Source organism: Haemaphysalis longicornis, unplaced genomic scaffold, assembly GCF_048455015.1.
Source record: "Haemaphysalis longicornis isolate Haplotype H1 unplaced genomic scaffold, Haemaphysalis longicornis Haplotype H1 scaffold_3, whole genome shotgun sequence".
Taxonomy (NCBI): Eukaryota; Metazoa; Arthropoda; class Arachnida; order Ixodida; family Ixodidae; genus Haemaphysalis; species Haemaphysalis longicornis.
In genome coordinates, this window is record NW_027526335.1 from 60148053 (window position 1) to 60159091 (window position 11039).

The following is an 11039-nucleotide window of genomic DNA, read 5'->3' on the forward strand; positions in this document are numbered from 1 at the left end:
AAAGTGATGTGTGTGCGGTGTGCGGCAGGGATCAAGCCACCATGGTGCACATGTTATGGGAGTGCCAAGAGACAGGCCCACTCACGGACACGCTGCCACCACACCTTGCCAGTGCGGTGGCCAGCACGGACTGTAACCTACAGCGGGAGGCCGTTCAGCTTGCGCTGGCGGCCCTTGAACGCCAGCGGCCGAACACGCTGCCTCCCCCCCCAGGAGGCCGGCGACAGCAGGTAACCTCTCGCAGGCAATAAAGATGTTGTTTCTCTCTCTCTCTCCGCCTAAAGTCGTGAAAATTTAAGGGACGCTTACTGCACGAGCGCTATTAAATAGTCATGTAAGCTGCTTGCAATGGTAAAACTAAATAAAAATGTAAGCTGGCAATACATTATATACTTTACATTTCCGTCCCTGGCGGCGATGGCTTATAGCCGAGTGGTCTGGAGCACAAGGTTTAGTGTTTTGCAATTCCCCAATAGCGCATGTTTTTTTTAGCGATTTATTTGTTTTTGGGCGATCTTCTCTACACTAAATTCACCATTTTTGCGCTGTAACGTTCATTTCTCAACGAGCGGGTTCGCAGAACGCTTGCAGACTGACCCTGATGCGCTGACGAGTTCTCGTTGGCGTGGTGTTGTCATAAGCACCGACTGCTTGCGGTCACAGTCATGAACCAGCGGAACCGTTAGCCTAGTGCGAACACGTGTCTTTCGATACAGGCACGAGCCAGGCAAGCTCCAAAGGTGGGGGAGAAGCACACCGCATTTGAGCGTCTGCGTTGGCGCGAAGAACGTTCATCCACTGCGTACGCCTTGGCTAGTGATTGTTACTATTCCAAGTCATGCTGATACGCTTATCTGCCACATTTACCAGCCTACTACATGGCAGAAGAGTGGCATGCTGATTACTGAAATAGAGAATGCACAGCCACCGATAACGTCGGATGCCAAGCGTGTTGTTTCACAGAACCTAAACCGAAACTGGTTTGAATTGCAATCTCCGGCATCGTCCAATCACGTAGCACCTTGTATGGACGTCGCTGCTTCAATTGATGCGGCCGCCGCAGACTGCGCAGGGTAATTTTCTTCTTTCGGGCTTTATAAAATAAGCACCGCCTTATCACCCGGATAAACGATGAAAAGTGTGTTTGAGCCAGTGTACGCAGTGCAAGCGAAAACAAAACTTGACATTTACTTCAGTGCCGCGTTAACACTGTGCTGGGCTTCAGACTGCACGTACGTGGCTGATCAAAGTACACGCCCAGACTTCTGACCTTGACGCTCCTAGCGCTTTTGCACTGCAAAAAAAGTTTCGCAGCTCGCACGGGTGGTGCAAGGCTGGAGAAACCTGCCTTGTTTCGAACTAACTTCCTTGGTCCTTGTTTATTCTCGGTGTGTGAACTTTCGAACAATAATTGCTTCACACGCACTTCTTAAAAAGTGCACTCGTGTAAGCTCCGGGTGTCAAGGAACCTTCAGGAAGTAACCGTGCTTCCGCTTCAGCATGTTTGCGGTGCTTCCGCTACCGTTTCGCTAAAAAGTGGCACTCTATTTACGGTGATTATCTTAGCAGTGGAGAAGGCCAGATCATTCAATAAATGGCTTTCCTCTCTGTCTCAATAGGTGCGAGTAACGATTACCTTTTATAGGTTTTCCTATTAAAAATTATATTCGTGTCGTTCAGAATCCTTGGCTCTTCATTTTATAGCCTCTTCTTTCTTGCTCCCCTTCTTTCTTACTCTTCAACTCCTTTTCTCTTTCTTTTTCTTCTCTCTTTCTCTCCCTCCTTTCGCACACACACACACACAAAAAACAGAGCAAGTCCACCCGTGGCCATTAGCAGCAGCTCACTACTCTGCTGATCCGGAGATAATGGCCGTGGCGACTTCCAATGCGTGGGCATATCGCGATCGCTTCCTAGGTTTGTCCTCCAGCGTTGCCGCTCTTAGAAACAAGCGAATGTTGTTGGCTGTCCTAGACTACGGCTGGAACCGGATCGAATTGTTTCTATGGACTGCACTGCAAGCCGACGTAAGCAAGTTGATGTTTCCCGTGGTGTAAAGTCTGAGAAAAAAGCGCTCCTGACTTCGTATCGAGTCCCTGCCGCGTTTTACCTGTTTTCTGTTCATATTTCGGGAATTTGCACAACGAGAAATTATACTTGGTGAGATGTTTCTTTTTCCTTTTTATTTGTTAGAAGGGTATGGCTTATCAAAACCGGGTATTTTATTGCCATTTCCACTCTTTGTTAGACGAAGATTTCGCAGGTAAACTGTGGAACAAAAATTAGCTTCCAATGATACAACTGTTTGTTGGGATTTTGAATAAAAAAAAAGTCACGCACAAAACATGCGTGCAAGAAGACCGGAACCGCGTGTCTTTCTCATCAGTTTATAGCAAAATTGAGTGTCTTTGTAAAATTAATTTTTAATTACGTTTGTTTTACTTTAAATGGGTAGCGACTACCCCGACCTTTCCTGCATATTTCTGCTACACTAGCGGTTGCGGTTGAAGTTTTGTATGCTGATTTGCAAGACTATATTTATATCCCCATGTAGTATACACAGGTTCGCACAGCACAACCGAATTTCACAATGCGCAATGTTCGGAAAGGGGAAGACTTTACCGAAGTTTTCCAGAAAAGTGTTGCTGAGAACGGAAGCGTCAAAAAGCAGGCCATTCTTATAAGGGGTACAGGGCTGCCATCTCCAGCATATGGACAAGGACAAAGGACCAAGTGTGAGGAATCACTCGTTTGCCAGAATTGAACGAACGGGGACAAATGTGCCAAAACAACTACTAACCTGCATATCTTAATCCGGAATTTATTGCGCTGCAGACGAAAGCGAACCTTTTGTCGACGAAAACAATGCATCTGTTCAGGGCCTAATCTTTAGATTTCCCCGAGGCTTCCATTATTAGGGAAAGCACGCGTCACGATCTCTGCAGCCTTCGAAACTAAAGGGGCGCCGCTTAGTCGCCAATGCTTCAATTGTAACAATTACGGGACCCTAGATGTCGAGCTCTAAAGCTCTTAAGAAAAACCTATATTTTCGGCCACAGAAACGAATGGCTTTGTAGGCCTCGAAGTTTTCGGTCACTTTCAAAGGGCGCCGTCTGTGTGCATCGTGGTGCTGCGGGTCATTGAATCCTACCGGAGAACAAATTACTGGGCCAATACAGTCTCACCTGGAGCTAATGGCCGCCGTCCCAGATAGTGAAAGCAGTGTAGATGGAGTTCGCTGTCTAAGGCGGTGGCGATGCTTCCGTGGTCCCTGCCTGCAGGACCGGCTTGGGAATGATATTCTTTTAGGAAGCAATACAACGCAAACTAAACAGCCCGATTTACACGATTTTGTATTTATTGCTGCGAGATCTCGCTGCACTTCAAGGACGGAAAGGCGTTTACGCTACTTGAAGTTTCACTATTGGCTTTTTTGTTCTACTTCAGGGCGAAACAGAGCAAAGTAGGCGGTGATTCCGCGAAAAAAAAAATGAAGCCAGCAGAGCGATAGCTCCTTCTATCGCTTTTGTTGACGCGAAAAAAAGTTTGTGAAAGCACGCAGCCAGCTGGCGTCCGCAAGAGGCGTCCAAAAATCCGAAAATCATGTCACCTAACTAACCGTGTCAGGTACGAGAATTGAACCCAGGAACGCGGTGTGACAGGAATGTGTCTGTACCGCTACACGCGACCACGCCATGCGGAATGCGGCATTACGGGTGCATTAATATTGATTAAAGTGTGCCACGACGATAAATAAAACATAAAAGAACATGCGCACTTTTCGTGGCTGCATAGCGCTTGCCTCAAAAAATATACCACAAAGAAAAAGAGTACGCCTCTAGTTTAAACTTGAGCAATTGAAGCATGGCACTGTACATGCGAGTCGGCACTGCCTCGCAGGCGATTTTCTACATGGCACAAGCTGGTCTATGGTTCGTAGTTTGAACCTGGGGTATAGAAAGGAATGTTAAGATGGGAGGTAAAGAATGCCTTTATGAATTCATTTTCGGCGTTTTGGAATTTTCATCCGAGTAGACAGTCCGGCTAGTTCGTTTTGACTAATCGTAAGCAGCCTTGGAAGATACGTATTAGAGAATATGGGACACACGATGACGCCGTATGTCCCCTCCTCTTCCGCCCGTGTCTTCAAGCGCTTTTCGTGAAGGAATCTTGATTGTCGCTGTTCAATCGAACGCACACGTTGGCATTCTCTTCTCGTAACGATGAGCTTGGAAATACTTGCACCTGTTTCGTATCAGTACAGATATTCACCTGAAGCGCTCACGCTAGGTAGATACGGCGTTGAAAATTGACTTCAAAAGGCAAACATAAAAAGTACAGGTGTCTTTTTCTGTTCTGTTCTGTTCCGTTCTTTTCTGCTCCGTTGTTCATATATTTTTTGTACGCAGCCTCATCGGGGGGAAAAGTTCAAATACCGTGTCGGAAGGCATCGTTCATATGTAATGACTGAGCTCTTCGATTTCTCTGCGTTTACGTCACACTGTGTCTTTCTGTATGGGCAATGGATAATCTGACCGGAAGCAAAATCCCCAGAGCTTGGGCAGGAGCAGAATTATACTAAAGCCCCTTCATACTGTTTTCGTACGCCACCTAGGTTAAGTTGCGCCAATCGGCCCTCTCCTATGCGTTTCTCCGAGCTATGGAAGCGGATGTTCCGCCATGTTTTGTTGACAGCGTTTTCACCACTGACTCAACTACCGCGCTTTCGCGGCCCGTTGATGCAAGCATTGGGTGGAGCTGCGCTGTTACTTTGCTTCTGAAGCTATGTCTAAGCCCTCCCATAGTACTTTCGTCCTCCAAATAGTGAACACGCTCGAGGAGCTTCCTCATTTTCCTCGTTTTCCCGGAGGAGGGACTGAAGCGGAAGATAATTTTGTCGGCCAATGCTCAACCGCCACCGCTTGCTACCGCAACCGCGTCATCGCGGTGCGCCGATAAATGGATAAATGCATTTTGATTTTGCAGTGCAGCAAGTCGGCGTGGACAGCCAAAGAGCACTCGGAAAGTGCGCATAAACGTGCAGGTACTTACCACCGGTGACTGTTCTTGCCCAACGCCGAACTTTGTAGAGGGAAGGGCACAGGATTTCCGAATCCGGCGGAAGCGGAACTAGGCGACGGCACTCTTCAAAGGATGGCGCTACTTAAAAAAGTGGCTGTGGGTGCAGTGGAGTGGCTTTAACTTATATAACGTCACCATAACAAAAAAAGAACAGAGCGATTTGGTACTGTGAACGTAAAACGGCGTTCACTGTTCACACACACGCACAAAAAAATAGCGTTTGGCCGTAGTTTCAAAACTGGCGTAAGGCTCTGGGTCATAAGTGCTGGGACGACCGCGCGCCGATGTCAAATTGTGTGGGCAGGGGTAAAGCCCGGCTATCTACTACTGAGAGCTGGTCTTCCCTGCACGCGTATGGTCTGAGACCACGCCCAGTAAGAAGTAACTAGCCACACTGAAGCGCTGCCCCAAAATAACTACGCAAAACAACTTTTGAAATCCCAGGAACGTTGGTTATTTGAAAAGTGTCACGGGTGAGGAAACTCCGGGAGCCACCCTACGCCACAGATGTGAGCTAGTGCTCTTTCCGGATATAAAACCGTTTAAATCTCCTTACAGATTACGCTCATGGATTTCTCATGAGAAACGTTCACAACGAAACCATTATAACGTCACTTTGATATCGACAGCTGTCAAGTCAGACAGTTTCAATCTTCGGAAAGTGACTGAGTACCGGCCTTTTCGCTTTCACTCGCAACACTGGGGTAGTACATGATCCTTCTCTACGGCTGCTGCTCCAAAAGCTGATCTTGGTCCGTCGTTGTGAAGGCGATCTTGGTCCGGAAGCTGATCGGTGGGAAGGCGATCATGGTCCACTTCTACAGCCATGACGAATCACGCATACAAAACTTAAGCAGCCCAGTGTTCCATGGTTTCACCGCACTATTCTAACTACTATTAAATGAATATGCATTTCACTTACCGTATTTACCCGATTCTAACGCGCACTTTTTTTCCAAAATAATAGGCCGAAAAATCGCATGCGCGTTAGAATGGGATACAAAACTGAAACTGCCGAAACAGCTGAAATTTTGTCCCAACCATCGCCATCGTCATCTCAATATGGCGCCAAATCTTTTAGTAACAATTTTTCGGACACACACATCGTCAAATCGTTTCACTTGCGCGCTTGATAACAGCAATGGCAGCAGCGGCTCCCAAGCGTTCAAAACGAGCGGTCGGCTGAAGCGTGCACCTATGGAGAAGCTCTCGGGATGGGCGTGGAAGGCGTGGGCCACGATCCCATCGACCATGGTTGAACGTTCGTTCAGAAGTATGGCATCGCGAACGCGCCTGAAGGCACCGAGGACGAGATGTTGTGGTCAGCGGAGAGCGACGAGGAGTGAGATGAGTGAGATTACTTCGGGAAATAAATCGCCCGCATTCGTTTGTCTGGGTCACAAAGTCCAGTGCGCGTTACAATCGGAGGTGCAAGTCTGTTCGTTTTTTTTTTTTGCCAGGAAAATCGGGTGCGCGTTAGAATCGGGTAAATAAGGTAAGCGAAAATTGCTTCTTCTGCGAGCTTATAAACCCTCCCAAACTTGCATTCGCTCTTTCCGGCCTCTGCAAATCTTATGGTTGTGCGTATGACGTCATATGATCTAGTGCGGGAAATGAGCTAGTGATTCGCAAGGTCACTTTGTTCTTTTCTAATTTTGTAGCTTATTCGAGTGAATTTTACGTTGCAAGCGGTGTCAGCGTGATTCTAACGAGGTATGCTTTCGAATGAACCAAACTGTGTTTTGTCTACATGGCCCCTTTAGGGCAAGAAAGGCTTTGGTTCGGTTACGCGCATTGTCCCACTGACCCAACAGGTTCCGGAAAAATGTGGTTGCACGGGATGGCAAAATAAGCTTGTCACCTAATTTGTTCTGATCAATATAGAGGGAATTCAAGCAGGACATGACACACATCTTCAGGTTTGTGTCCCCGAGCACAGCATCTGTCATTAGCAAATCTAATAGGATAAAGACATTTTCGGGCGTAGGCTACGTCAAGACGAAGACGATGTACTAACACGTCAACCGAACGACTGAGATGGGGCGCACACGGGTAAGCCAGAGACGGGTCCTCTTGGTGTAACCGCAATGAATGATATTTCTTCGTCAACCAGGTTTCAAAGTAGTGGGTGCCCTTAGTTGTTTCAAAAACGTTTTCAGATAACCTTTTATAAAACGCACGTTGCTGCATGTGAAACTTCAGCCCGGGAATTCATAATTACTGTGGGCTTGGGTGCATTCGGCTGACATTTCAAATAACGGACGGTAGGCTACCCCTGGCAAGGTACACGACGAATGCGTACTTTGGATAAGATGTACGGAGGTGAAACTGAGAGACTTACTAATCGCCAATAAATTAAACTTGGGCCGCCACAAGAGCATGTATGGAAAGAATCGCGATAGGCGTAACGCTTAGGGGAGGGAAACGAACGTCTTCGATTAGGGAGCACACTCGGGGAGACGACGTTCAAACTAAAAGAAGGTAGTGCAGCTGGGGTGGGCATGTAATACGGAGAACTGAGAATTGATGAAAATCACGGCAACGAAATGGCTGGTGGTGATGGCAATAATGATGATTGTGGAGCTAACACATCGAAGCTACGCGTGGGCTGTGAAGCGCACCGCAGTGGAGGGCTCTGGATTAATTTGGACCACCTAACATGCGCCAAAATCTCGACACACGGGCGTTTTTGTTTGTCGCCTCCATCAGAGAAGCAGCCATGGCGGCCGGGAATCATACCGCGTACTTTGTCTCAGCAGCAGAGCGCCTTAGCCATGGAGCCACCGCGAGGGTAACGAAACGGCTACAGAGACAGTACTATTATTAGGAAGAGAGAGAGAGAGAAAGGACTTTATTGGATCTCCTGTAGTCGGGGACGGGTCAGGCCTCGCAGGGCTTCACCGTCCCGTAGTCTTCGCCGCTCACTGCGGCGTCGGGCCGACCCCGAGGCCTGCGTCTGGTCGGCGCGGGCTACTTGGAGTGGCGCCGCTGTCTCCCCTATAGCCCTCGCTCCCGCAGGAGGAGGCCGAGAGGAGTGCGGGTTCTCCTTTCGCCGTTGCTTGCCCAGTGCAGCCTCGAGCCGCTGGATAGCCCTTAGCTGCTGTTCGCGCTCCGAAGAGCCGATCGAGTCCGTAACGTCCGGAGGAAGGGTCAGCCTCCCGTCACTCGCGTCGTGTCTTTCACAACCCCACATCAGGTGGGTCAGGTCCGCGGTCACTTGCGCACAAACACTGCACACACAGTCTTCATACAGGTCCGGGCACACGTGGCGCGCGAGCGCCGGCGTCAGCACCGTCCGAGTCTGTAGTTGCCGCAGAAGCACGGCCTCCCTCCTCGCGAGCCCCGGATGGGGCGGAGGGTAGGCCCGCCTCTCTTCCCTGTACCAGCGCAGCGTCGCGCCGTACGTGGTCAGGGGTTCCGCGTCGTAGTCTTCTCCTTCTTCGCTCGATTCCTCATCGACGTCGGCGTCCGTCGCTGGCGCGGCTCGGCACGTGGCGAGATCACGGGCCGCGGCGTCGGCTACCTCGTTGACGTTTCGGTGGCCGTTGCGGAGCTCCCGGCCTATGTGAGCCGGAAACCACCATATGGTCGTGCTGGTAGACCGCTATCTTGACAGAAAATGGGCTTGACGAAACTGGGTGGCAAAGAGCGGATTCGTACAGGGCAGGATAGGAGCAGTTGAAGATTTGCAAGAGTGGGCCTCATCCTTCAGTGCACACAAAATAAACCGGTGATAAATGTGGTATATAATGTTCGAAGTGCACTGTTTCTACATAAAAGCTGCAAATGCATTTCTTTTCGCATCTATAACTATGCTGATAGCCATGATCTCGCTCCATCACTATTTCTCAAGAGCGATTTTGATTTGTTAAAAGAGCCGACGTAGAAATTCCACGTCTGCTTTGAGTGTTGTGGATTTCCACAGCTCTGGAGATTGTGAAAACCACCAAACTATTTTGTAGATGCGACTGCATCTCATTCACTCGCCTTGTCCATGCAGCGTCGTCGGCGTTGTTGTCGTCCTCCCCTCCCCCATTTCTCTCGCCGTGCGAGCTGCGCTCTCCGCCGCTCACCCCCTCTCCTCTCCGATGCCCCTCTCTCGCGAGGGGCATCGGATTGGATTCAAATCAATTGGCTTGGCTTGGATTGGATTGGATTTGGATTGGATTGGATTTGGATTGGATTTGGATTGGATTTGGATTGGATTTGGATTGGATTAAAGTGGATTGTGTCGCGTCATAGCCGCGGAAGACACACTGGCGCCGGCGCATGTGCAGTACTCTCTCTTCCGCGGACTCCTCTCCTTCGGGCGCGCTGCACATATAACCGGTGTGCCGCTCTCCGGCGGCCTTTCGGTCGACGGTTGCTCTCCGCTTGCGCTTGAACCCCCCTCAGCGCGCATCACACCAGGGTTCCCACGAGGGGAGGTGGGCGTAATTTTTCTCTCCTTCTGGGATTTTGCAGATATTACAACCGGCTTTTTTTTTTTAATTATATGACAGTTTAGCCTTCAGGCGGAACAATAACCGCAAGATGATCGTGCCGCCACAAAGCCCATGGTGAGTTTTTTATTGAGCGAAGGGGGCGGGGGGGGAGGGGCGGGGAAGGGACAGTCAATGCCCGCCGCAATAAATCCTTTATTATAAATTTTTTTCGATCTCAACAGTGTATTGCATATCCGAACCGCTGAGGGCAAAAGAAGAAAGCAGCTCATATACTTCTGACACCGAATATAAATGCACACTATCAGAGAGAGAGAGAGAGAGAGAGAGAGAGAGAGAGAGAGAGAGAGAGAGAGAGAGAGAGAGAGAGAGAGAGAGAGAGCGAGAGAAACCATTTCTTGCTCATTCACCGACATATGTCCAGGTCAGCTAAATTATGGACCTTGAGGCGTCACTAGCTGTCTTCAAAATAGTCCGGATTGTCCTTGGAGATCTTCTGGATATGAAGGCATAGAGACTCCTCGGCGGCCCGAACGTCTGTTCCGGGCGGGGGAGCCAGCCAAGTGTCCCATGAGGTGATACGGGAGAGGAAGGGGGGAAGCTTCGGGGGGTGGCAGTCTCAGTAGGAGTGTGGGATAGAGGGGTACGCGCCACAAGAAGGGCAGGTTGGGGGACCGGAGCACTTACGTATGCGATTTAGAATGTGATGAGATGGGAGGGAGCGCGTATGAGCCTGGCGGAGAAGAACGGTTTGGGCGCGAGTGAGGCGCGGGCCTGGAGAAGGGTGGGATTGCCGGGCGAGGCGATATGAGAGTAAATTAAATTTACGGCTTGCGCGATCGTGAAGACGAGTGGAAGGAGGATGGTATGAGGTTGTGAGGTTGGCCAGACTATAAACGGACACGGGGATATTTCTCGGGAAAGCGCGTTTACTCTTGCATTGCCGTCCATGTTAGCGTGGCCAGGTACCCATACCAGGACAAAGAGATGAGATTGTGAATAAGCTGATGCAGATTCAAATAAGGACTGGGAGGTGTCCAAATATAAAGTTAGAAGCCTTCAGTTGTCACGAATCGACCCTAAAGAGAGATTGATACCCGTTTCAAGAATAGATTTCTGCAGCCCTTTGTTTCAGAAGTTGAAAAGTCTTAGGGCCAGTTTCAACTTCAAAAACAAGGACCTATGTCGGTACGGAACCGTGTATACTTCTTCAAGAAAATCACGATTTCATACCTCCTTCGCACATGCGGAAAAAAGAAATTTTAGTGCCTCTCTTTGCTATCTACTCAACTGAATTTATCCCACGCCACATATCATGTCTTGTCGTGGCTTCAATGCAGTAACAAGGACTTCTTGCATTGCGGATGCAGCACCATTCCGATGAGTGCCTTGTGTCGTAAGCCCCGGATCGTAAATAAAACTGACCATTAAACCTGGAGAAAAAGTGCCCTTGTGACGTTTAAACGCAGCCATGGGCCTTTTGAGCAAGGCCAAAGCTATCCTATTAGGTAATAG